Genomic DNA, 22,789 nt, shown 5'->3' with positions numbered 1-22,789 from the left:
AAAGCACCTTTATAAGAATCAAAAATCAGGTGAACACTCACAGTATCTGGTTTTAACTTTCTATTACTGAAAGAGGCACTGAAGAGGTAGAAAAGAGTCTTGAATCACCAGTGCTACCCTTTCCCCATCTCTCGACAGTAGCAGCATGGTGCAGAGTGTTTCTGTGTGCTGGGAAGAGGGAGAGCACAGCAATTGTGAGGCCTTAAACTCAGTGCTGCCTTATTATAACAAAAGACAAAACTCGGCCAAACTCAGCTGATGCCCGCCCATGGAGGAAGCATTGAAACCAGCCCTACACAGAGGGGAATCACCAATTCCAGTGGTCTGAACTTGAGTTCCCACAAGCCTTGCTACTGTGGGCTAAAGGGCTCTGTGGCTGTAAATAAACTTGAAAGACAGTCTAGGCCACAAGGACTGCAACATCTAGGAGTGTTCTCATGCTGAACTGGGTCCAGAGACGGTGGACTAGGGGGCACATGACCTACTGAGACACCAGCTGGGGCAGCTAAGGGATGCTGGCATCACCGTTCCCCTAACCTCAGGCTGCACAGCTTATAGCTCCAAAAGATACCACTTCCCTTTGCTTGAGGAGAGGAGAGGGAAGATTGAGGAGGACTTCATCTTGCATCTTGGGTACCAGCTCAGCCACAGCAAGCTGGGGCACTGGTTAGAGTCATGAGGCCCCCTTCCAGGCCCTAGCTCCTGGATGACATTCTAGACACGTAGACACATCCTAGGCCAGAAAAGAACCTACTGCCTTGAAGGGAAGGACCCAGTCTTGGCAGCATTCTTCACCTGTTAACTGAAGAGCCCTTGGGCCCTGAATAACCAGCAGTGACACTCAGTACTACGTCAAGGGCCTTGGGTGAACCTCAGAGACTTGCTGGCTTCTGGTGAGACTCAGCACATTCCCAGCTCTGGTGGCTATGGGGCGAGACTCCTTCAACTTGAGAAAAGCAGAAGAAAAAGTAAAGGTGACCTTGTCTTGCACCTTAGGTACCAACTCAGTCACAGAGGTGTAGAGCACCAAGCAGGCTCTTGTGTTCTCTGATTCCAGGTCTTGACTCTCGGACAGCATTTCTGGACCTGCCCTGGGCCAGAGGGGAGCCCACTGCCCTGAAGGGTGAGTTCCAGGCCAGGCAGCATTCACCACAAGCTGACTGAAGGGCTTCTGGGTCGTAAGGGAACATCTGTGGTAGTCTGGCAGTATCCCTGTGGGCCTGTGATGACAGTGGCCATGGGGTGAGACTCCTTTGCTTTTGGAAGGAGGAGAAAAGAATGAGAAAGACTGCATCTTCTGGTTTCAGTGCCAGCTCCACTGCAGTACAGTAGAACACCAGATAGGTTTCTAAAGGTTTTGATTCTAGTCCCTGACTCCCTGGTGGCACCTCTGGACCCACCTGGGGCCTACGAGATCTCACCAGCCTGAAGGGAAAGACACAAGCCTGGATGGCTTTACCACCTGTTGATTATAGAGCCCCAGGGCCTTGAGCTTGGGAATGGTTATAGCAGGCCCTGGACAAGACTCAGTGCTGTGTCGGCTTCAAGTGTGACCCAGCATAGTTCTAGTGGTGGTGGCCACAGGTGCTGGTCTCACTCCACCCCCAGCTTCAGGTGGCTCAGCACAGAGAGTGAGAGACTCCATTTGTTTGGGAGAAAGTAAGGGAAGAAGAGTCAGCCTGGTAATACAGAGAATTCTTTCAGATCTTGTCCAAGACAATCAAGGTGGTACTTCTACGAGTCTGCAAGAACCACAGCATTACTGGGTTTAGGGTGCCCCTAAATCAGATATAGCTTAGATCACAACACTCATGTCTTTTTGAATATCTGGGAAGTCTTTCCAAGAAGGACAGATTCAAACAAGCCTAGACTGTGAAGACTACAATTAATACCAAACTCATCAAATCCCCAGATGAATATCTATATGTATCAAAGCCATCCAGGAAAACATGACCTCACCAAATGAACTAAACAAGACACCAACCTTGGACAAGATCTGAAGGAATTCTCTGGATTACCAGGAAGAAACTCTTGTTTTCTTCCCTTACTTTCTCTGAAACAAATGGAGTCTCTCTCTCACTCTCTGTGCTGAGTCACCTGAAGCTGGGGGTGGAGGGGACACAAACACCCCGTGGCCACCCCATTAGAACTATGCTGGGTCACACTTGAAGCCAGCACAGCCCTGAGTCTCGCCCAGAGCCTGCTGTAACCACTCCCAGGCTATGGCCTATGTTCGCGCAAGGCCCTGGGGCTCTGAAATAAGTAACCTTTCAGACAGATAATTCAAAATAGCTGTTTTGAGAAAACTCAATTAAATTCAAGGTATCACAGGGAAGGAATTCAGATTTCTATCAGATAAATTTAACAAAGAGATTGAAATAATTAAAAAGAATCAAGCAGAAATTTTCGAGCTGAAAAATGCAATGTGCATACTGAAGAATGCATCAGAGTTTTTTAGTAGCAGACTTGATCAAGCAGAAGAAAAAATAAATGAGCTTGAAGATGGGTTATTTGAAAATACACAGTCAGAAAAGACAAAAAAAAAAGAATGTTAAAAAAATAAAGCATGTCTACAGGACCTAGAAAGCCTGAAAAGGGCAAATCTAAGACTTTTGGCTTTAAAGGGGAGGTAGAGAAAAAGATAGGTGTTCTTCAAAGGAATAATAACAGAAAATCTTCCCAAACTTAGAGAAAGATATCAGTGTCCCAGTGCAAGACGGTTATAGAACACCAAGCAGATTTAACCCAAAGGCATTTAAAAATCAAACTCCCAAAGGTCAAGTATGCAGAAAGGATCCTAAAAGCAATAAGAAAAAATAAATAAATAACCTATAGAGGCACTCCAATACATCCGGCAGCAGACATTTCAGTGGAACCGTTTTAGGCCAGGAGAAAGTGGCATGACATATCTAAAGTGCTGAAGAGAAACATTTTTTATCCTAGAATAGTACATCTGGTGAAAATATCCTTCAAACATGAAGAAGAAATGAAGACTTTCCCAGACAAACAAAAGCTGAAGAATTTCATCAACACCAGACCTGTCCTACAAGAAATGCTAAAGGGAGTATTTCAGTCAGAAAGAAAAAGACGTTAATGAGCAATAAGAAATCATCTGAAGGTGCAAAACTCACTGGTAATAGTAAGCACACAGAAAAACACTGAATATTATAACACTGTAACTATAGTGTTTAAAGTACTCTTAAGTAGAAAGACAAAAAAAGAACCAATCAAAAATTATAACTACAACAACTTTTCAAGACATAGTACAGTAAGATATAAATAGAAACAACAAAAAGTTAAAAACCAGGGGTACGAACCTAAGGCATAGAATCTTCATTAATACTTTTCTTTTTGCTTGTATGTTTGTTTATGCAAACAGTGTTTGGTTGTTATCAGCTTAAAATAATGGGTTATAAGATAGTATTGGCAAACCTCATGGTAACTAACACCAAAAAACATATAACAGGTACACAAAAAATAAAAAGCAAGAAACTAAATCATATAACCTGAGAAAATCCCCTTCACTAAAAGAAAAAAAGGAAAGAAAGAAAGAAGGAAGAAATGACACGAAACAACCAGAAAACACATAACAAAATGGCAGGAGTAAGTCACTACTTATCAGTAGTAACACTGAATGTGAAAGGACTAAAACTCTCCAATCAAAAGACAGAGCGGGCCGGGCACGATGGCTCATGTCTGTAATCCCAGCACTTTGGGAGGCCGAGGCGGCTGGATCACCTGAGGTCAGGAGTTCGAGACTAGCATGGCCAACATGATGAAACCCTGTCTCTACTGAAAAATACAAAAATTAGCCGGGCATGGTGGCGGGTGCCTGTAATCCCAGCTACTCGGGAGGCTGAGGCAGGAGAATTGCTTGAACCCAGGTGGTGGAGGTTGCAGTGAGCTGAGATCGTGCCATTGCACTCCAGGCTGGGCGACAAGGCGAAACTCCATCTCAATAACAACAACAAAAAGACAGAGTGGCTGAATGGATAAACAACAATAAGAAGAAGAGCCAATTATCAGTTGCTTATAGGAAACACACTTCACCTGCAAAGATACATACAGCTTGAAAATAAAGGGATGGAAAAATATATTCTATGCCAATAGAAACCAATGAAAAGCAAAAGTAGCTATATTAATATCAGACAAAATAGATTTTGAGATAAAAACTATAAGAAGAGAGCAAGAAGGTCACTATATAATGATAAAGCAGTCAATTCAGCAAGAGGATATAACAATTACAAATATATATGCACCCGGCACTGGAACACCCAGACATAAAAAGCAAATATTTGAGCTAAAGGGAGAGATAGGCCCCAATACAATAATAGCTGGAGACTTCAACATCCTACTCTCAGCATTGGACAGATCTTCTAGATAGAAAATCAACAAAGAAACACTGGACTTGTTCTGCACTATAGACCAAATGGACCTCATAGATATTTACAGAACATTTCATCCAACAGCTATAGACTACACATTCATTTCCTCAGAACATGGATCATTCTCAAGGATAGAGCATATGTTTGGTCATAAAGTAAGTCTTAAAACATTCAAAAAAACCTGAAATAGTATCAAGCATCTTCTCTGACCACAATGGAATAAAACTAGAGATCAATAACAACAAAAATTTTGGAAACTATACAAATACATGGAAATCAAACAATATGCTCCTGAATGACCAGTGGGTCAATGAAGAAATTAAGAAGGAAATTGAAAAATGTTTTGAAACAAATGATAATGGAAACACAACATACCAAAACCTATGGGCTACAGCAAAAGCAATACTAGGAGAAAAGTTTATAGCTATAAGTGCCTACATCAAAAAACAGAAAAACTTTAAATAAACAACCCAACAATGCATCTTAAAGAACTAGAAAAGCAAGAGCAAACCAAACCTGTAATTAGTAGAGGATAAGAAATAATAAAGATCAGAGCAGAAATACATGAAATTGAAATAAAGAAAACAATGCAAACGATCAATGAAACCAAAAGTTGGTTTTGTTGAAAAGTTCAACAAAACTGACAAACCTTTAGCCAGACTAAGAAAAAGCAAGAAGATCCAAACAAATAAAATCAGAGATGAAAAGGGAGACATCATAACTGATACTGCAGAAATTCAAAGGATCATCAGTGGCTATTATGAACAACTATATGTCAATAAGCTGGGAAGTCTAGAAGAAATGGACAAATTCCTAGAGACATGCAACCTACTAAGATTGAGCCATGAAGATATACAAAATCTGAACAGACCAATAACAAGTAACAAGAATGGGGAAAAACTGAAATCCTTTCCTCTAAGATCTGGAACATAACAAGGATGTCCACTGTTATTCAACATAGTCCTGGAAGTCCAAGCTGGAGCAATCAGACAAGAGAAAGAATTAAAGGGCATCCAAATTAGAAAGAAAGAAGTCAAACTATCCTTGTTTGTAGATGATATGATCTTATATTTGAAAAAACCTAAGGACACTGTAAAAAATCTATTAGGACTGATAAACACATTCAGTGAAGTTGCCGGATACAAAATCAACTTACAAAAATCAATAGCATTTCTACATGCCAACAGGGAACAATCTGAAAAAGAAATAAAAGTAATCCCAGCCGGGTGTGGTGGCTCACGCCTGTAATCCCAGCATGTTGGGAGGCCGAGGCGGGTGGATCAGGAGGTCAGGAGTTTGAGACCAGTCTGCCGAACATAGTGAAACCCCATCTCTACTAAAGATACAAAAAATTAGCTGGGCGTGGTGGTGAGCACCTGTAATCCCAGCTACTCGGGAGGCTGAGGCAGGAGAATCACTTGAACCACGGAGGCAGAGGTTGCAGTGAGCCAAGATCATGCCACTGCACTCCAGCCTGGGTGACAGTGCGAGACTCCATCTCAAAAAATAAAAACAACAACAAAAAACGTAATCCCATTAATAATGGCCACAAATAGAATTAGGAATTAACCAAAGAAGTGAACAATCTCTATAATAAAAACTGTAAAACACTAATGAAAGAAATTGAAGAAGACATAAAAAATGTAAAGATATTTTATGTTCATGGTTTGGAAGAATCCATGTCATTAAAATGTCCATATACCCAAAGCAATCTACAGATTCAGTGCAATCCCTATCAAAATACCAATGACATTCTTGAAGAAATAGAAAAAAAAATCCTAAAATTTATGTGGAACCACAAAAGACACAAAATAGCGAAAGCTGTCCTAAGCAAAAAGAACAAAACTGAAGGAATCACATTAGCTGACTTCAAATTATATTACACAGCTACAGTAACCAAAGCAGCATGGTGCTGGCATAAAACAGACACAGAAACCAATGGAACAGAATAGAGAACCCAGAAACAAATCCACACACCTAAAGTGAACTCATTTTTGACAAAGGTGCCAAGAACATATACTGGGAAACACTGTCTTCAATAAATGGTGCTGGGAAAACTGAATATCCATATGCAGTAGAATGAAACTAGACTCCTATCTCTCACCATCTACAAAAATCTAATCAAAATGAATTAAAGACATAAATCTAAGACCTCAAACTATGAAACTTCTGCAGGTAAGCATTGAGGAAACTCTCCAGGACATTGGTCTGGGCAAAAATTTCTTGAGTAATACCTCACAAGCACAGGCAACCAAAGCAAAAATGGACACATGGGGTCACATCAAGTTAAAAAGCTTCTGCACAGCAAAGGAAACAATTAGCAAAGTTAAGAGAGAACCCACAGAATTGGAGAAAATACTTGCAAACTAACCATCTCACAAGGGATTCATAACCAGAATATATAAGGAGCTCAAACAATTCTATAAGAAAATAATCTGATAAATTTATTTAAAAATTGCCAAAAGATTTAAATAGACATTGCTCAAAAGAAGGTATGCAAATGGCAAACAGGTATATGAAAAGGTGCTCAACATCATCGATCATCAGAGAAATGCAAATTGAAACTCCAATGAGATCTCATCTCTTTCCAGTTAAAATGGCTTATATCCAAAATGCAGGCAATAACAAATGCTGGAGAGGAGGTGAAGAAAAGGGAACCCCCTGCCACTACACCGTTTGTGGGAATGTAAATTAGTACAACCACTATGGAGAACAGTTGGGAGGTTCCTCAAAAAACTAAAAATAGAGCTACCATATGATCCAGCAATCCCACTGCTGGATATATACCCAAAAAGAAAGGAAATCAGTATTGGAAGAGATATTTCCCATGTTTGTTGCAGCACTGTTCACAATAGCTAAGATTTGGAAGCAACCTAAGTGTCCATCGAAAGGTGAATGAATAAAGAAATGTAGCAGTTACACACAATGGAGTACAACTCAGCCATTAAAAAGAATGAGATCCTGTCATTTGCAACAACATGGATGGAACTGGAGATCACTATGCTAAGTGAAATAAGCCAGGCACAGAAAGCAAACATCACATATTCTCAACTATTTGTGGGACCTAAAAATCAAAACAAACTCATGGACATAGAGTAGAAGGATAGTTACCAGAGGCTGGGAAAAGAGTAGGGGATTGTGGGGGAGTTGGAGGTGGTTAATAGGTACAAAAAAATAGAAAGACTAAATAGGGCCTAGTATTTGATGGCACAATAGTGTGCCTATAGTCAATAATAATTTCATTGTACATTTTTAAATAACTGAAAGAATATAACTGGATTGTTTGTAACACAAAGGATAAATGCTTGAGGGGATGGATACCCCACTTTACATAATGTGATTATTACTCCTTGCATGCCTGTATCAAAACATCTAATGTACCCCATAAATATATACACCTACAATGTACCCACAAAATTAAAATTTAAAAAGTTTAAAAATTCAAAAAAAGTATAAGTTGCAAACTGAATGTTTTTAGGCATGATTTAAATGTGAAGAAAGTAATTTTTTTTTTTTTTTGACACAGAGTCTCACTCTGTGGCTGGAGTGCGGTGGCACAATCTCAGCTCACTGCAACTTCTGCCTGCTGGGTTCAAGCAATTCTCCTGCCTCAGCCTCCCAAGTAGCTGGGATTACAGGAGCCTGCCACCACGCATGGCTAATTTTTGTATTTTTAGTAGACATGTGTTTCACCACATTGGTCAGGCTGGTCTTGAACTCCTGACCTCGTGATCCACCCACCTCGGCCTCCCAAAGTGCTGGGATTACAGGCTTGAGCCACCGCACCTGGCCCAAGAAAGCAATTTCTATATCGGAAGAATATGGACTAACGATACAAAGAATGAAATTCCTTAAGAGAAAAGGGTGGGTGGAGGAACAAAAAACCATGCACAGCACTGAAGAGCTTATTTGGTCATCCGCTTTGTCACTTTCAGATAATGGAATCAGAGGATAAGCATCGTGATGCATCACACAGAATCTCCTTTCAAATAAAGTTATGAAAATGGGGATGGCATTTCATTTCCTGAAATGCATCAGTGCAGGTTAGATAACTCATTAAATATAACTTCAGTTTTCAGGACAAGGTTTTAGCGAACAAGACAATCTAACATTATTTTATTAATTTTAAAAGCTTTTCCCCCAATAGAGGTGAATACATTATTTAAGCAAGTCAATAGAAAAAAAAACCCCCAGCTGTCAATAATAGGTTATTTTAGAGACATAGCAGAAAGAGTACAGCAGTGTTCCTCCAACTGGAAGCTGAGGACATTGGGGTAAATTAGAACACAGGAAATGTTTGGGGTTAGGTATTTGGAAGGGACAGTGGTTGATGGCAGTTTTAGAACAGAAGATCGCTTAGAGGGACCTAGGAGGCTCTTAGGTTGGCAGAATAGTCAAGGTGACCATGTTGGGCTGGAGGGCTCCAAGAGAGGCAGATGAGGCACATGGACAAGTGAGGGTCCTCAGCTTCTAGTGGCAAGATGGGGCTCATAACGCCACAGCACACACAGTGGGGTTGACACATCTGTAGTCTCTCACAATGAAGACAGGGAAATAAGCACATATGTTTTTATTAATATTATTTTATTATTATCGTTGTCATTTGGCTGTGAGACTCCATGGTGTATTGCATAGCTGTGGAGTCTACTGCCAGGTTTCAAATTCTGGCCCCACCTCTTCCTGGGACAAATTACTAAACCTTTCAGTCCGTTTTCTCATGGGTGCAATGGGACTGTAAAATCCGGGCTGTAACAAGGATGAAATGAACTAACATTTGTAAAGCACTGAGCCCATATAACCTCTATTATTATTTTTACTCTTATTATGTAATGGGGAGCTAAATAGATGACGCATCATACTCACCATTAATTTTGTGCTCTGTTCCAATGTAGGGTTATGATTACATAAGGACTTTTTACACATTCAGAAGCGCTGACACTGGGCCCTTACTTTTAACTTTTTGTGAAATTCGGTATGATAGGGTCTAAGTTTTGCTAGTGTTTAAATGTTGAAATATAAATTTCATAAGGAAGGAAGTAACATATGCTTTTATTCATTTAATTTTATTTGAATATCGAAAAGATATCTTAGATTTTTTTTTTATATATTCCTTCAACTCTCATTCAACAAGTGTCTATTGAGTGCCTCCTGTGTGCCAGGCACTGTTCTAGATGCTTGGGAGGCAGAAATTCCTGCCCTCCTAAAAGTTCTGAAAACCTAAAGAAAAACTTGGTAGCTTATTTTTTTATAAGCAATTTGCCAGATATTGGGGCTCAAAAAATTCTGGGGGGGGGCCAGGTGCAGTGACTCATGTCTGTAATCCCAGCACTTTGGGAGGCCAAGGTGGGCAGATCGCTTGAGGTCAGGAGTTCAAGACCAGCCTGGCCAACATGGCAAAACCCCCTCTCTACTAAAAATATTAGAATACTAAAAATACTAAAAAATTAGTTGGGCATGGTGGTGCATGTCTGTAATCCCAGCTACTTGGGATGCTAAGGCAGGAGAATTGCTTGAACCTGGGAGGTGGAGGTTACAGTGAGCTGAGATCGCGCCACTGCACTCTAGCCTGGGGAACAGAGGGAGACTCCGTCTCAAAAAAAAAAAAATTCTGGGGGAGAACGTATTTTACAAGATATGATGCAAAGTTCCCTTCTCGCAAATGATATGTAGATGTGGGATGAACAAAACCAAATCTTTATGTTGCATTTTGTGTCATAAATGTTACCCAGATGTATAGGTCATTATCAGATGCTGAGATTCAGGGTATACCATTGTGGAAATAAACACACAGAAAATGAGTGGTATGAAAATAAGACAAAAAATAACCCTGGAAGATTGCCCAGGCAATAATTAAACAAAATAATTGAAAAATATAAAAGATTTAAAATTTGTTACAAATACGAATAAACCATTTTAATGAAGTCCAGGGTCCCCGATTTCTCAGTATAAAAAACAGGGATTACAATTCATTGAAAATCAGAAGAGGAAAAAAAAACCTAATGTGTATATAGTGCTTATAATCCATGTGTTGTCCATATTCAATCTTATTTAATCTTCACTCTCAACTCTGAGGAGGATTTTATCTTCTTCACTTAATGGAAGAAAACAGAATTGGAGGAGGTGGTAACTTCCTCCAATTGTATTCCAACTGGGTAACCCCAGTTGGAATATGCTGGAGAGAGGGCATGAACTTACCCTATTTGGTTGCAGATCTTATACATGTCTTTAACAAATCTTTAACAAATAACATGCAATCCCATGGGCTCCAAAAATTATATTTGGCTCTGAAAATGATTCATTCTCAATTTATCATAGTTTTATATTCTCAATGCAACCATCTACCCTCATGAAAACTTTCCTATTCTGCTTCAGGTAGGGACTGAACTAGCTACCGGGCCTCACATTCTTCATGCGCTCATGCATTCATTCCCCAGTCTAACTCAGCACCTTTATGTTAGGCACTCTGTTAGACATTGGTGATATAAAAATAAATAAGACAGAATCCCTACTCTCAAAGGGCTTACAGTATAATTGGACAGGAGACAGTTACTTTAGCAAATAATTTTATGAGATGCTAAGATATGCAATGTGATTATTATGAAACTCTTTTAATTTAGTTTTTTTCAATTAAATGCAGAAAATACTTATTAAGTGCCGACAGACAGTGTGCAAAGGAACTGGAGTTGCAGAAATAACCAAGCTCTGAAAAAGCAGCATACTACATAGGAAACAGTGCAACGAGGAGAAACATATTGATGCTTGCAGACTTGGCATTTTCACAAACACAAAACTGGCTTTTCCTGACAGGATGTTTTAGGAAAACTTACCTAAGGATTCGTCCATGTAGTTTTCAGCAAGAACAAAATTTTCACTTGCGCTCACCAAGGGCTTAAGTGTCTTCCCCCAGGGTGTGCTCAGGTTGAGAGATCAACGGAGCTATTTTCAATTAGGACAGAAAGCACAATTTGTTTGGCTCAACCAAAATTGCCAAAGTGTTATCACAAGGTGAACTCAAAATAACTATTATCTGGACACCAATTTAGCATATTGCTGTGCCTTTTTTTTTTTTTTTTAACTGTATGCTGCTCTAACAAAAAGGCTTGTCTAAAGGCATTAAAGGATATGAAACAATATTTGGTTCTGAATTGATATATCTCCCATCAGGAGACCAAGTAATATCCAGAATTATTAAATTAGATAAAAACATGCATGAGGTTAAGTACAGCTGCTATTAGATTATTGCTCTAAGATTATGGTTTTTTTTTTCTGGATAATTCGACCTTTGTATCTAAAGTTTTGCTTTTTATTTTAATTTAGTTTTAACTCGTGTTAACCTGTATATTAGCATTTCAGATCATCCATTGAATTTGGAGTCACATGTCTCCATATGTTAACTAAAATAAAAGTGCTAAGATATATCTATGGAAAATGGATTTGAAAATGTCTAAGTGTTCTAGGTAAAGCTATAAACTCTGAGTACTTTTTATAGGGTTGAAAGAGTTAATCAAAAGAAGCTTTTGAGTCAGAGAAAACTCAGTTCCATCTTAATTTCTACTAAAATGAGACCTTAAATTCTATTGAAATAGAATTTGACACAATTCAGGTCAGATTTCCTATCAACACCACCTTGCGCTCTGGGACACATCTGTCTAATTAAGGGACTTCCTTCATTAGTTACCCTGTGTCTGGCAAGCTAAATCCAAATCTGTGGAGGAAAAGCAATGAGATGTTTTAAACAATGATAAGAACATCACAAATAATCAATTTCTATGGCATTACGAGCCACCTGGTCAAGGAAAAGTCTATAAGTGCAAGAATGTATTGTAGAACTCCAGCCCGCCTACTGGGCATTGATTCTTTGCAGTGTGCATAGATTACTGGGTTTAAAGAGAGATTCCTAATGACGCTCACCTTTAATTTTTCCCCTCACATAAAAAGAAAGCGAGTTGCCCATCAAGGCCTCAGTATAAGCAAATCAGTGTCTTTGTGGTTGTAAAGATGTATTGTGAGACTTTTCACAAAAATAGGAAACCAGCAAACTGCTTGGGAGTAATTAGACGTAATCTGATGCATGCAACCTCATAAAGGAGGAAGAGCTAATTACAATTACAATGCACCGTGCTTAGAAACATATTTATTGTGCTTATTTTTAAGATGTTTACTTCACCTGAAAGAAAAGGCCTACAAAAGCATTTCCGTGTAATCAAAACACAGATCTTCTTTTACCAACCACATTTATTTCAATTTCTAAAGTTCATGGCAGACAGCATTTTAATCCACATTAACCTTTGGAATCCTTACATGTTCCAAAACTAGCGTCGCTTAAGAAAAACACACATATTCACCCCCAGCCCTACCCACCACCTCTCTATGCTACCCCCACACTGGAGACAGAATGAAATACAACGATTTGACACAATAATTTAACCATAACTTCCTCAAGAAAGGGCATCAACAGACTTATATATTCATTAAAGGATTAAACTTGCATTTAATCCTCAAAACTGAAACAAAACACAAAGATCCATAGAACTTTCCCAGCACACTTTCATACACGCTGCCCTCACATGGAATATTCATTACTCTCATTAACGTAATAACAACTGGAACCAAAATCTATGCTGCGCCTTTAAAGTAGAAAAATGGAGATGGATTAATAATATTCTCATTATTCAGCCTTCACTTTCGTTACTAAGAAGCAAAATAAGGCAAAAAACGTCCACCCTAAACCCCAAGTTAATTTCCTTTTAATTCTATCCAGAACGTGACTTCTGTGTTGTATAGAAGATACCTGAAATTAAAGTTTAAGTTGAAGGAAAAGGAAATTAAAAGAGTTAAGCACATGATTGTAACTTTCTAAGAATTCTGGGGCGATGCATTTGTTTCTTTTAGGGCATGGCTCGTTGAGGCAGGAAACGGTGGCCGTAGTTAGGATTCTGCGCATCTGTAGCCTGTGCCGGGAAGAGGGGGCGCACGCGCAGGTGGGCGCTTCAGAGACAGTCTGTCAGCTCCACCTGGAACGATGACAGCAGTTCCTGGCTGTCCCTGGCACTCTGACCACACAGCTTGCAGAGTTCATTGTACAGTCAGAAGGAGAGGCCGTACCTGTGACCTCCCACGGCCTCTTCTGTGATGCAGCCTCCGTCGTCTCAGTGGCCTGAATGCAAACCTGCTCCCTGGAGAGGGCAAATCATTGAACATATGTTTAGTCTAAAAATATAGCTTGCAAAAAATGCACTTTTGGAATGTGCTAAGATATTTCCTTACAGTGGAACCTTCTCTTTGCCCCAAAGATTTGTCAAATGGAATTGAATGCACACACATCAATCTGCACATTGTTGCCAGACTAGGATCATTTCAGTGTGTCCTTGTGTATTTTGCAGAAAATGCCAGCCATGTTGAAACAAGATGCCTTACAAAAGTTGTGAGCACATTACTACTCCAGGTTTCTTCCCATAGAAGATTTAAATTTAGAACTCCCTGAATTAACATTTTATTTTAAGGCATGGGAAAGATATGCAATGTGCCTTATCAATAGTTGAAATGGGATTGGAGAATATCTCTCGAGTTTATCAATTACTAAACAAAAAGATGTATATAACTTCTCCAAGATTAAATTCTTAAAGATTTAAGATGACAGACATATTTTTATAGCAAAGATCTACAATAAAGCATTGGTGGTGTTTAAAACAATGTCCAGATATGTAATAAAGACACTTCTAAAAATACCATGAGCCGAAAATTAAAACGGCAACCATTTTTTTTTAACGTGGCTCTTTGGTTTTCTTCAACATTTATATTCTCAAAATGTGAAAACTGTAGGAACCACTCGAGAGTATGACTGAGTAGTAAGAAAAACGGGGTTTTCCATAAAGCTTTGGTACCACCTAAATCAGCTTTAGGTCAAAACCGACGACTCTGAAACAAATCAGAATTCAAACAGCCAGGCCACGCTGCTGAAGGTACACGCTTACTGTGAAGGGCACACTCCCCACCTGACATATTCCACGTCTACAGAGAACCTATCAGACAGAGACTTAGACATGACCGCTGACACCAGAATCGAGTTTTCTCACTGAACGCCACATAAATGGGAGGGACTGTAATGACACACACACACATATGCTCTCTGCCTCCCTCTCTGCATGTTCTCGCAGTGAAAATAACACACGTATAATACGACAACCTTGAGAGAGCACAAACTGCTGGGAAACATTACCTTCTGTGCTGCAGAGAATTCATGAGTTTTCACCAGCTGCCTGGATCTGTCCGGACATGTTCCAGTGCTCATCCTGTTAAGACTGGCAATTAAACAGAGTATTACAGCTAGGAGACCCCAAATTTGATTCCATCCTCCTCTCCTCTTTGCAGAACCCAATTTGATTTTTTCCCCACTAAAAAAATGCATGCGTAAGTGTAGCTGTGTACGTGTGCATGAGTGTAAGCATTTCTGATGCACCTAAGCAAAAATGACAACTCTACAATAAAACAACAGGAATTCCTACCATGAAAGAAAATGAGTTTTACAAAAGTACAAGTTCTTCATAGCTGTTTTAAACAACTGTGTTTAGCAATACACCTGCTTTAATATTGTCTTTTAACTGTCTCCTCTTGCTACTTAGGCTGGCAAAAGACAGTCTCGATGGTTAATTGCCGAATGTACAGAGAAATGAAACGTGGACTTTTAAAAGAGTAGTAAGCTGGAAAGAAGATTAATAACAAATTAGTAAATAGGAAAGTCTTGCAAATCTATGACATGTTACAAAGGGAAAATACGAGCAGAATCTGTAAAATGTTACCAAAACACGAAAAGAACCTAGAAAAGGAGCACACTGTATGTTTATTTGAAACAATTATTTGCTAAGATGAAACACATTTTAGCAAGGGACTGGTGGGATAGGCAGATTGTCAGGGGAGCTGAAAATGCAGCAAGAATGACCAAAGTTAAGAGACCTAATGACTCGTGACATCTTCCCTTAAAAATAAATCCAAACAGGGGAAAGGAATAATAAATTTTAAAATCACTAACTGATTGGCAACCCAGATTTTGCTTTATTAGGGAGGGCAAGTAAATTTTATGTGATAGTTTGTTGTATTTAAAGACAGTGTAAAACTCTCATTGCAAACAGTTGTTTACAGTGCGTTTTTCAGCACCGAGCTGTTTTAAAGCTCAATTGTGCATTTTGCAGATAAAGTGGGAAAACTAACTGAAGGCTGTATTGTAAGCAGTGGTTGCCGTGGAAACCCCAGTTTCAAGAGCTGGTTCTCCATTACCACTTAATTTAGGCTTCCTAATTGCATTCCACTAAATCGGTAGCGACAATATCTGCAGAGCAAAACTGCATGCCCAGTCTAGCGCAAACCTCTTTGAAACAGGCTTTTTGAAAGCCAGGAGCTATAAAAACTCAGCATGACGTGGAGCATATGAGAAACCTGTAGTTCAAATGTACTACTGCCTGCTTTCTCATCCTTGGTAACTTCAGTGCGCTCCACACCAATCTATTAGTTCAGTCTACCTTAAAGATCATAAAGCTCTGCCATGTGGAAACTCATCTGTCCAGCAACACATTGGTGCAAAATAGATTTAATTGTACTCCCAACCCTGTATCATGTCCACCTTATTTTACTGCACACCAGCAGGTAGCCAGTGCACAGTCTCACTTCCCTTGAACTGCCCTTGCTCCACAATACGAGGAGAACAATACTTTCTCAGTTTAAATTATTTGCCACTGTAGGGCTGAGCGGAGAGCTAGACCGCCCATATGTGACCTGAAGAAGAGGCTTGTCAGAACCACTAGACATAAAAGCATTCCAATTATCGACCACACTGCTTTAATAGAGGAGGCAACTAATATGATAGTGTAAGTGACTGCACCAGTGAGGAGCTCTTCGTCACTGTCAGATTAACACTTGAGTTAAACTCTTGTAAATCAGTCACATTATGCTGCTGGTGGAGAAATAAACACAGACCTATTAGGCTTAGGATTCTAGAGAGCTCTTTCTGCAAAAGGAGTTACACTGGATGCCTTATTAATATGAAATTTGCCATGTTTATTATTTTGCAATTACTAATATGGGTAACGTTGGCAAATTTAAGTTGCCTGTGATCAGATTCCGAAAGAGAAGCAAGTGCCTTCGGTGGCCAGAGAGCAGGCCAGCCTGGCTCCGTAGCAGGGCACCGCAGGGCACGGTGGGCATTCTGTGTGAGCGGCCAGTGGGAGAGGAAGTTGGCTGACTCTTGATTGACAAAAAAATCCCACAATTCTCGTTTTCTCTTTAAACAACGAATGCTTTCAAGCAAAATGCCGTGCTATCTTGGAGCACAGGACTTCATGCCAATCCCCGGCGAAGCTCATCATTTCCTCACTCAGGACCTGAGGATTTGGCATCTATATTGTAGGCGAAGAGACTCTTTTGCTCCAGAGAGGCAAGTAAACAACTGCAGCGTTTCATCCTCTCCCTGGCGTGGGTGCATGTTGCTAAAGCAGCCCAGGCACTGCTGCCAAGCACTCCACTATTGTCTTCTGTCTCCCAAGGTTTCGAACGCCCCTGCCCTCCCAACGGCGGGTCTTCTGCAGGGATGAATGAGGCATTTTCCAGGACAAGACTTTATGAATGAGACAGACTGTGTATTACAAGGCAAGAGGCTCCTGTGCATTTCCTGAAGAAGAAAGCCAATGTGAAGGAACTCTGCATCCCAGTTTTCAGCAGCAATGTGGAGGAGAAATCAACATCACTGACAAGATTTTGCCAGAAAGCCTCTCCCTTAGTCACGATACAAAGAGGAGATGACCGATTCAAAGGCCAGGCATATAAAAGCCCTGGACAAGGTAGATTCTAAAGGATAAATGTTTGCTCTTCCGAGGTAGTGGGGAGGGGCGCCCGCTGTTGGACCATTTTAATCAACAGAAAATCAGGTGCACTGCTGTGGGTGTGGCAGCTGCAAAACATGGCAGGATTGCAGGTCATCTTTGGATGAAATATAACGACTCATGGTTCTGTGACTGAGAACATGTGATCTTGGAGACGAAGTTTGAGCAAAATTATGAGTGAAAGTTCTGGGATGTTAGTTATCCTGAGTCATGGAGACCTAATCGAAGTACTCCTTTCCGATCCTCTAGAGTTTCCTTAAGAAGCCCTCGGCATCAACTTCAGGGTGTGAATACATTTCTCTATTTCTGATGCACCTGCAACCTGGGTGCTACAACCGTTCTTTTCTGTGTGTTTCTTCCTCACTATGGATGGAGAAAAGTAAACAAGTGTGTTTTGTGCATCACCTTCATGTTGCCACTCTTCAGTTAAACAAGTAAAAGCTAGCCCTTCCTCCCCAAACTTGCTTTGTGCCTCTGTTCCCAGAGCAAGGTTTCAACCCTGTTGAAACTCTGTTTCAGTCCAAGTCCAGGGCTCTCAGAGATTTTTTTTTTCTCCCTGAGGGGATAAGCAGGGCTTTAAAAAGATTCTACTCCCTTTCCAAGCCCACGAAGTGCTCAGAAGCAGCCCCCAAAGGAGCCAGCAGGGAAAAGTAGACTCAACTTTGTCCAAGCGTCAAGTTCCTGCTAATTTCCTCTCCTGCTACCCTGATGAAATCACCTCTGATTTTATCTGTGTTCTCCCACTTTGCCACTGCTTATCTCTGATCCACCCGTGGAACTAATAAAATAAAGGACTAATGTTTCCTTCTCATCCTTAACAATTAATTCTAATTCTAAAACTTCTTTGATCTCCTCTCTATTATTCTAAAACGAAACCCCAAATCTTTGGGCTTAAAATCAAGCCTTGTTTCAGTACATAGCCTAGGTACCACATGGAAAGAAAATTGCAGCAGCCACAGAAAATGATTACTGCTGAATTACAAATCACAGAGAGATGCATAAATAGTTATGAGGGAAAATTGCAGGATAATGCTGCTGATACAATCAATAGCATCCTTGACAGTGATAGGCCCAGGGGTTCTATATATTATCTATCCACCAAAATGCCAATATAATAAAACCTACAGAGGAATTTATATCACGATCCATTCTCCGTTAATTCCCAAGTGAATAATAAATCAAATGGGATACCTGAAAGATCGTCTCCTCTAATTGACTTGTTTAAGAAACTGGTTATACTGGCCATTATGCTATTCCAACTAATGTGTGTTAGGAAGCATTTCTCTCTCTTTTAAAATTAATAAAACAATTTCACATATGACCCATGGTGCAAAGAAAAAATATATATTCTGTAAGTGATTAGAACTCATTATAATTATATTTACTAAAATGTTTTATGTTTACATCATTTCTCCCGGAACTGCAGTGGTCAGTAAGGGGCCCAGAGTGTGAGGGGTTTCCTATTAAATGCTTTTTGAAAAAGCAAATACACATTGATCAGGCTTTCTTTATCTTTAGCTATCACTGCTCATTTTCTCTTCTTTCCTTTCATTGCACTTCTTTTAAATTAATTAATCTATGAATTTCCAAATGTTAGATAGCAATCTATATCCATTTCTGTAGAAAAATTAACGATGCATTTTAAATGGAATCCTTTTGTGATCCCAGAATGACACCACAAATGAGATTTCCATAGGTCATATGGTTAAGGCAGGTGTCTTTGAAAGTGGCAAGAATTCTCCCAGCTCACTAGGGGATTGATTATTAAATCTTACCAACACAAACATGGCTTTCTTATATATCTCTTTACAAGAACTAGATTTTAGAGCGCCACATCATGGCCTACATATTGGAACAATATTTGGTATAATAAAATTCCAGTAAAATAAACATTTCTCTTCTGTCTCTCTTTTTTAAAACAAATCCTTCTACTCCATTTATTTGTTTTGCAGGGGAATTTGGCCTGCTTTGAATAATAAAGCAGCTATTTCCTATATGTCTTAGGCACCAAAAAATGTTATCTGAAGTGGTCTTGTGGCCCTAGGCTAGGGGCTAACACGTGAAGCCCCCAGAGCTTCATCTGGCGGGTGATAAGGTTTTCAATAACGTGGTCCTTGTCTTTACACAAAACCTAAGTATCAATTCCACTTGAAACAGAGGATATTCGAGAAATTGTATTTCAAAAAGTTTAGATTTGCTACTTTAATTCTTAGGAGAAAAATCACATGCAGTCTGGGCAGGACTGGCTACCCAATTTGAGGAGCTCTGTGCAAAATGAAAATACAAAATGTATTCCCCCTGTACAAAAATGGTAAAAGTGAATCTCAGCAGAGCATTAAACCAAGCACGGACCCTCCTGGGCACAGGGTCCTGTGTGACTGGAGGCACGGCACATGCCCACAGCCAGCCTTGGTTTGGAGTCCAGCTGAGGCTCCCCCTTTCTTAGCTGTGTGATCCTGGCAACTTAATCTCATGTAGCTTGGGTTTTCTGTGGCTTTCAGGCACACTTTACCACACACTGGTATGGCGCTTGTGAGCATAAAATGCAAAAGTGTTTTGTAAATTCTGAAGCATGATGTAAAATCACGCGTTGGGATATCATTATTTCATTATTACTTTTAAATTGTTGGGTCATGATTAGGATTGGGAACAGACAAGATCATGACGTCATCAATCCAATGGTGGCTTCACTTTTCTTTCTCTCGCCTTAGAGTGAAGTGACTTGATACTCCTCTCAGCCTCATTGGGCATCAGGTCACACGAATAGACCATCTTGTTCTTCTCTGTCACTAAAACCACCACTGTATTCTATCCCTTGTTGCGGGTCCCTGCTTTCTCTAGTCATGGAACCCAAGAGTGAGTCAGTCACTGAGAAGGTGTCACACTGAATTGATGGGATGCCTGGACATATAAAATGGTGACGTTCCCACGAACCATTTCTCTCAGTCCTCATAGCATAAATATAATGCACTCCAGTTGAACATTGTGTCAGAAAGACATGATTCTCACCTCAGACTCAGGCAGGGACAATGCTCGAAAACCACAGCCACTGCTCCCATCTAAGCTGAGTAGCTCCAGGAGTGAGGGCACCTCCTGAAGGTCTCTGAAGCAGCTGCCCTCTCTACGGGTGCCCTGACATTTCCATTGCTTCTAAGCAAAGGGACAAACCTCAGCCTTCCTTTGTGTTAAGATACTTTCGATCAGATTGGCTTGTGAAGTGGGATCCAGGAGGCTTAGAGTTGAGTCTGATTATAAATTGCGTAGCTTAACTGAGTCTGAGAAGCAGCTTCTCAGATGTTTCTACAGAACCTTGGTGTGCAGTCTTGGCCTAGGAGGTTCTATCACCATGGAATTGCTTCAAGATGTCAGGTTTTGTCTCAAAACGTGTGTGGGCAAAAAACACCATAAAGAGATTCCAAAGGCAAACCTTGGCAGACTTGTATGATAAAGGCTAATGCCATTCGTCTTAAAGAGCTCCTAAAATTTATGAAGAAAAGATGAAGAATCTGATGGAAAAATGTGTAAAGGACATCAGCAGGCAGTTCCCAGGAGAAAAGAAAAGGCCCTCAAATACAGGAAAAGATGCTAGAGTGAAAGAAATGCAAATTAAGAGTACGTTTAGACACCAGATTGGCAAAAACTCATGTATGTCAGCATCATTGGTGGGTGAGCCTGTGAGGAAATAGGCCCTATTCTATATTGCTGGGAAAGGTGTAAAAGGGTACGACCCCTTATAGAGGGAAATTAGGCAACATCCGGAAAACTTACATAGGATTTGACCCTTTGAAACACAGCTCTCACTTCCAGGAATCTATCCTGTAGACACACTGCCAAAAATACTATAAGGCATATGCACAAAATTATTAATTGCAGCATATTTGTATTAGCAGAGGACTGGAATCAACCCAGGTGTCTCCATTAATAGGGGACTGTGGGAATAAACAATAGAGGATCCACACAGAGAAAGTCTATACAAAAAAAAAAGTGAGAAATGTGGAACACAAACCTTTTGTGTAAGAAAGAGAGGCGATATAAATATATTTACTGATTTGCTTATATTTTCAAAAAGCAACCCTGAAGAGATAAATGAAAAATAAATATAAATCATTATCTGTAGAAGAAGGCACGGGGGACAGAAGGAAAGGAGATGCCTCTGAATCATGTCTATGTTTTGTAGATTCAAAAAACATACAGTTTAAATTTCAAAATATACTGAAATTGATGTAGAGTTGAATGAGCCAACTCTACATCAATTTGGTGACATAATCACACAGAAGAAATAATGATTTCAAGTGACTTTAGGAGACATTATTTAACCTGTGCATCCACGATGACATATTTTATAGGAACAAATAATGCTGCCACACGGTGTTCAACTCCATTCTGCAATCTTACTTTTAGTAGTAACATTAGTAATCATACTTTGTGATAATTCTACATAGTTCATATGATACAGCAAATAATTTGAAGCCAATATTTTTAACATAAGAGAAAAAAAGTACAAGTGTAAAACCAAAGGATAAGAAAAATTCCTGCAATATAATTGAAATCAGCAAGATTAACTCATGATTTGTTTATTATGTTTTTTTACTAGCCCCACCTAAAAGCAAAGGCAACATTGCAGCACCAACTACTCCTAGTGCCTGAAGGGGGGTCTGTAAATACTATTTCCCAATGAAAGAAATCAGTTTTCGGACAGAAAATACGTAAATGAAGTGGGACATTTTGGTATGTCAGAAAAAAACGGAAGCTATCGAGGACTAGTGGGCGCATGTCAAAATGACACACTAGACAATATGCAAGGGGACCGCTGGCCAAAGACAGAGCAAGTCGAGCATCAAAAAATGATGATTAATTATTGAAATACACTAAATGTGTAAAAACATGAACTCTCCATGATACTGAGAGGGGGAGTTTAGAAACAACAACAAAACAAAACAAAGTGCACACACAAAACAAAACAATTCACTGGTGACCATTGTAGGTAATTAGGACTTCAAATCCTTTGAACGTTGGCAATGGAAGGAAAGGAACAAAGCATTTACCGTGCCTTCCGAGGACTAGTGTGATAGCCTTAGCTGATGAAAGAAAATTATTCACAAAAAAGGTGGAAAAATAAACCAAATTAGAAGGTCGCCCTTTATGACATGTAATGGATGATCTGACTTTGCAAAGCACACCAGTGGAGGACACCGTGAGATGAAAGTGTGATGGGAACTTTATGGTGGAGGGATTAGGCTGTCACCACCTCACCTGCCCTCACATGATTATGATTGTGCTCCCAAAGATGGCCACAGTGGTACTTCCCATCCTCTTTTGCACTGTGACCTTGTGATCTCCCCAGCAAGAGGTAGAGTCTATTTCAAATCCTTTTGATCTACAATGGTCCCATGACTTGCTCTGGCCAATAGAATGAGATGGATGTGATGCTCTGTAACTCTCAAGGCTGGGCCTTAAGAGACCCATAGCTTCTGCCTTTATCACTAGAACACCCTCTTCAAAGCCAGTCACAAAAGCAACCCAGAGACCATC

The sequence above is a fragment of the Gorilla gorilla genome, chromosome 12 (genome assembly GCF_029281585.2).
Source record: "Gorilla gorilla gorilla isolate KB3781 chromosome 12, NHGRI_mGorGor1-v2.1_pri, whole genome shotgun sequence".
Classification (NCBI taxonomy): domain Eukaryota; kingdom Metazoa; phylum Chordata; class Mammalia; order Primates; family Hominidae; genus Gorilla; species Gorilla gorilla.
The sequence above is the reverse complement of the archived record's forward strand: the minus strand, read 5'-3'. Positions refer to the sequence as shown.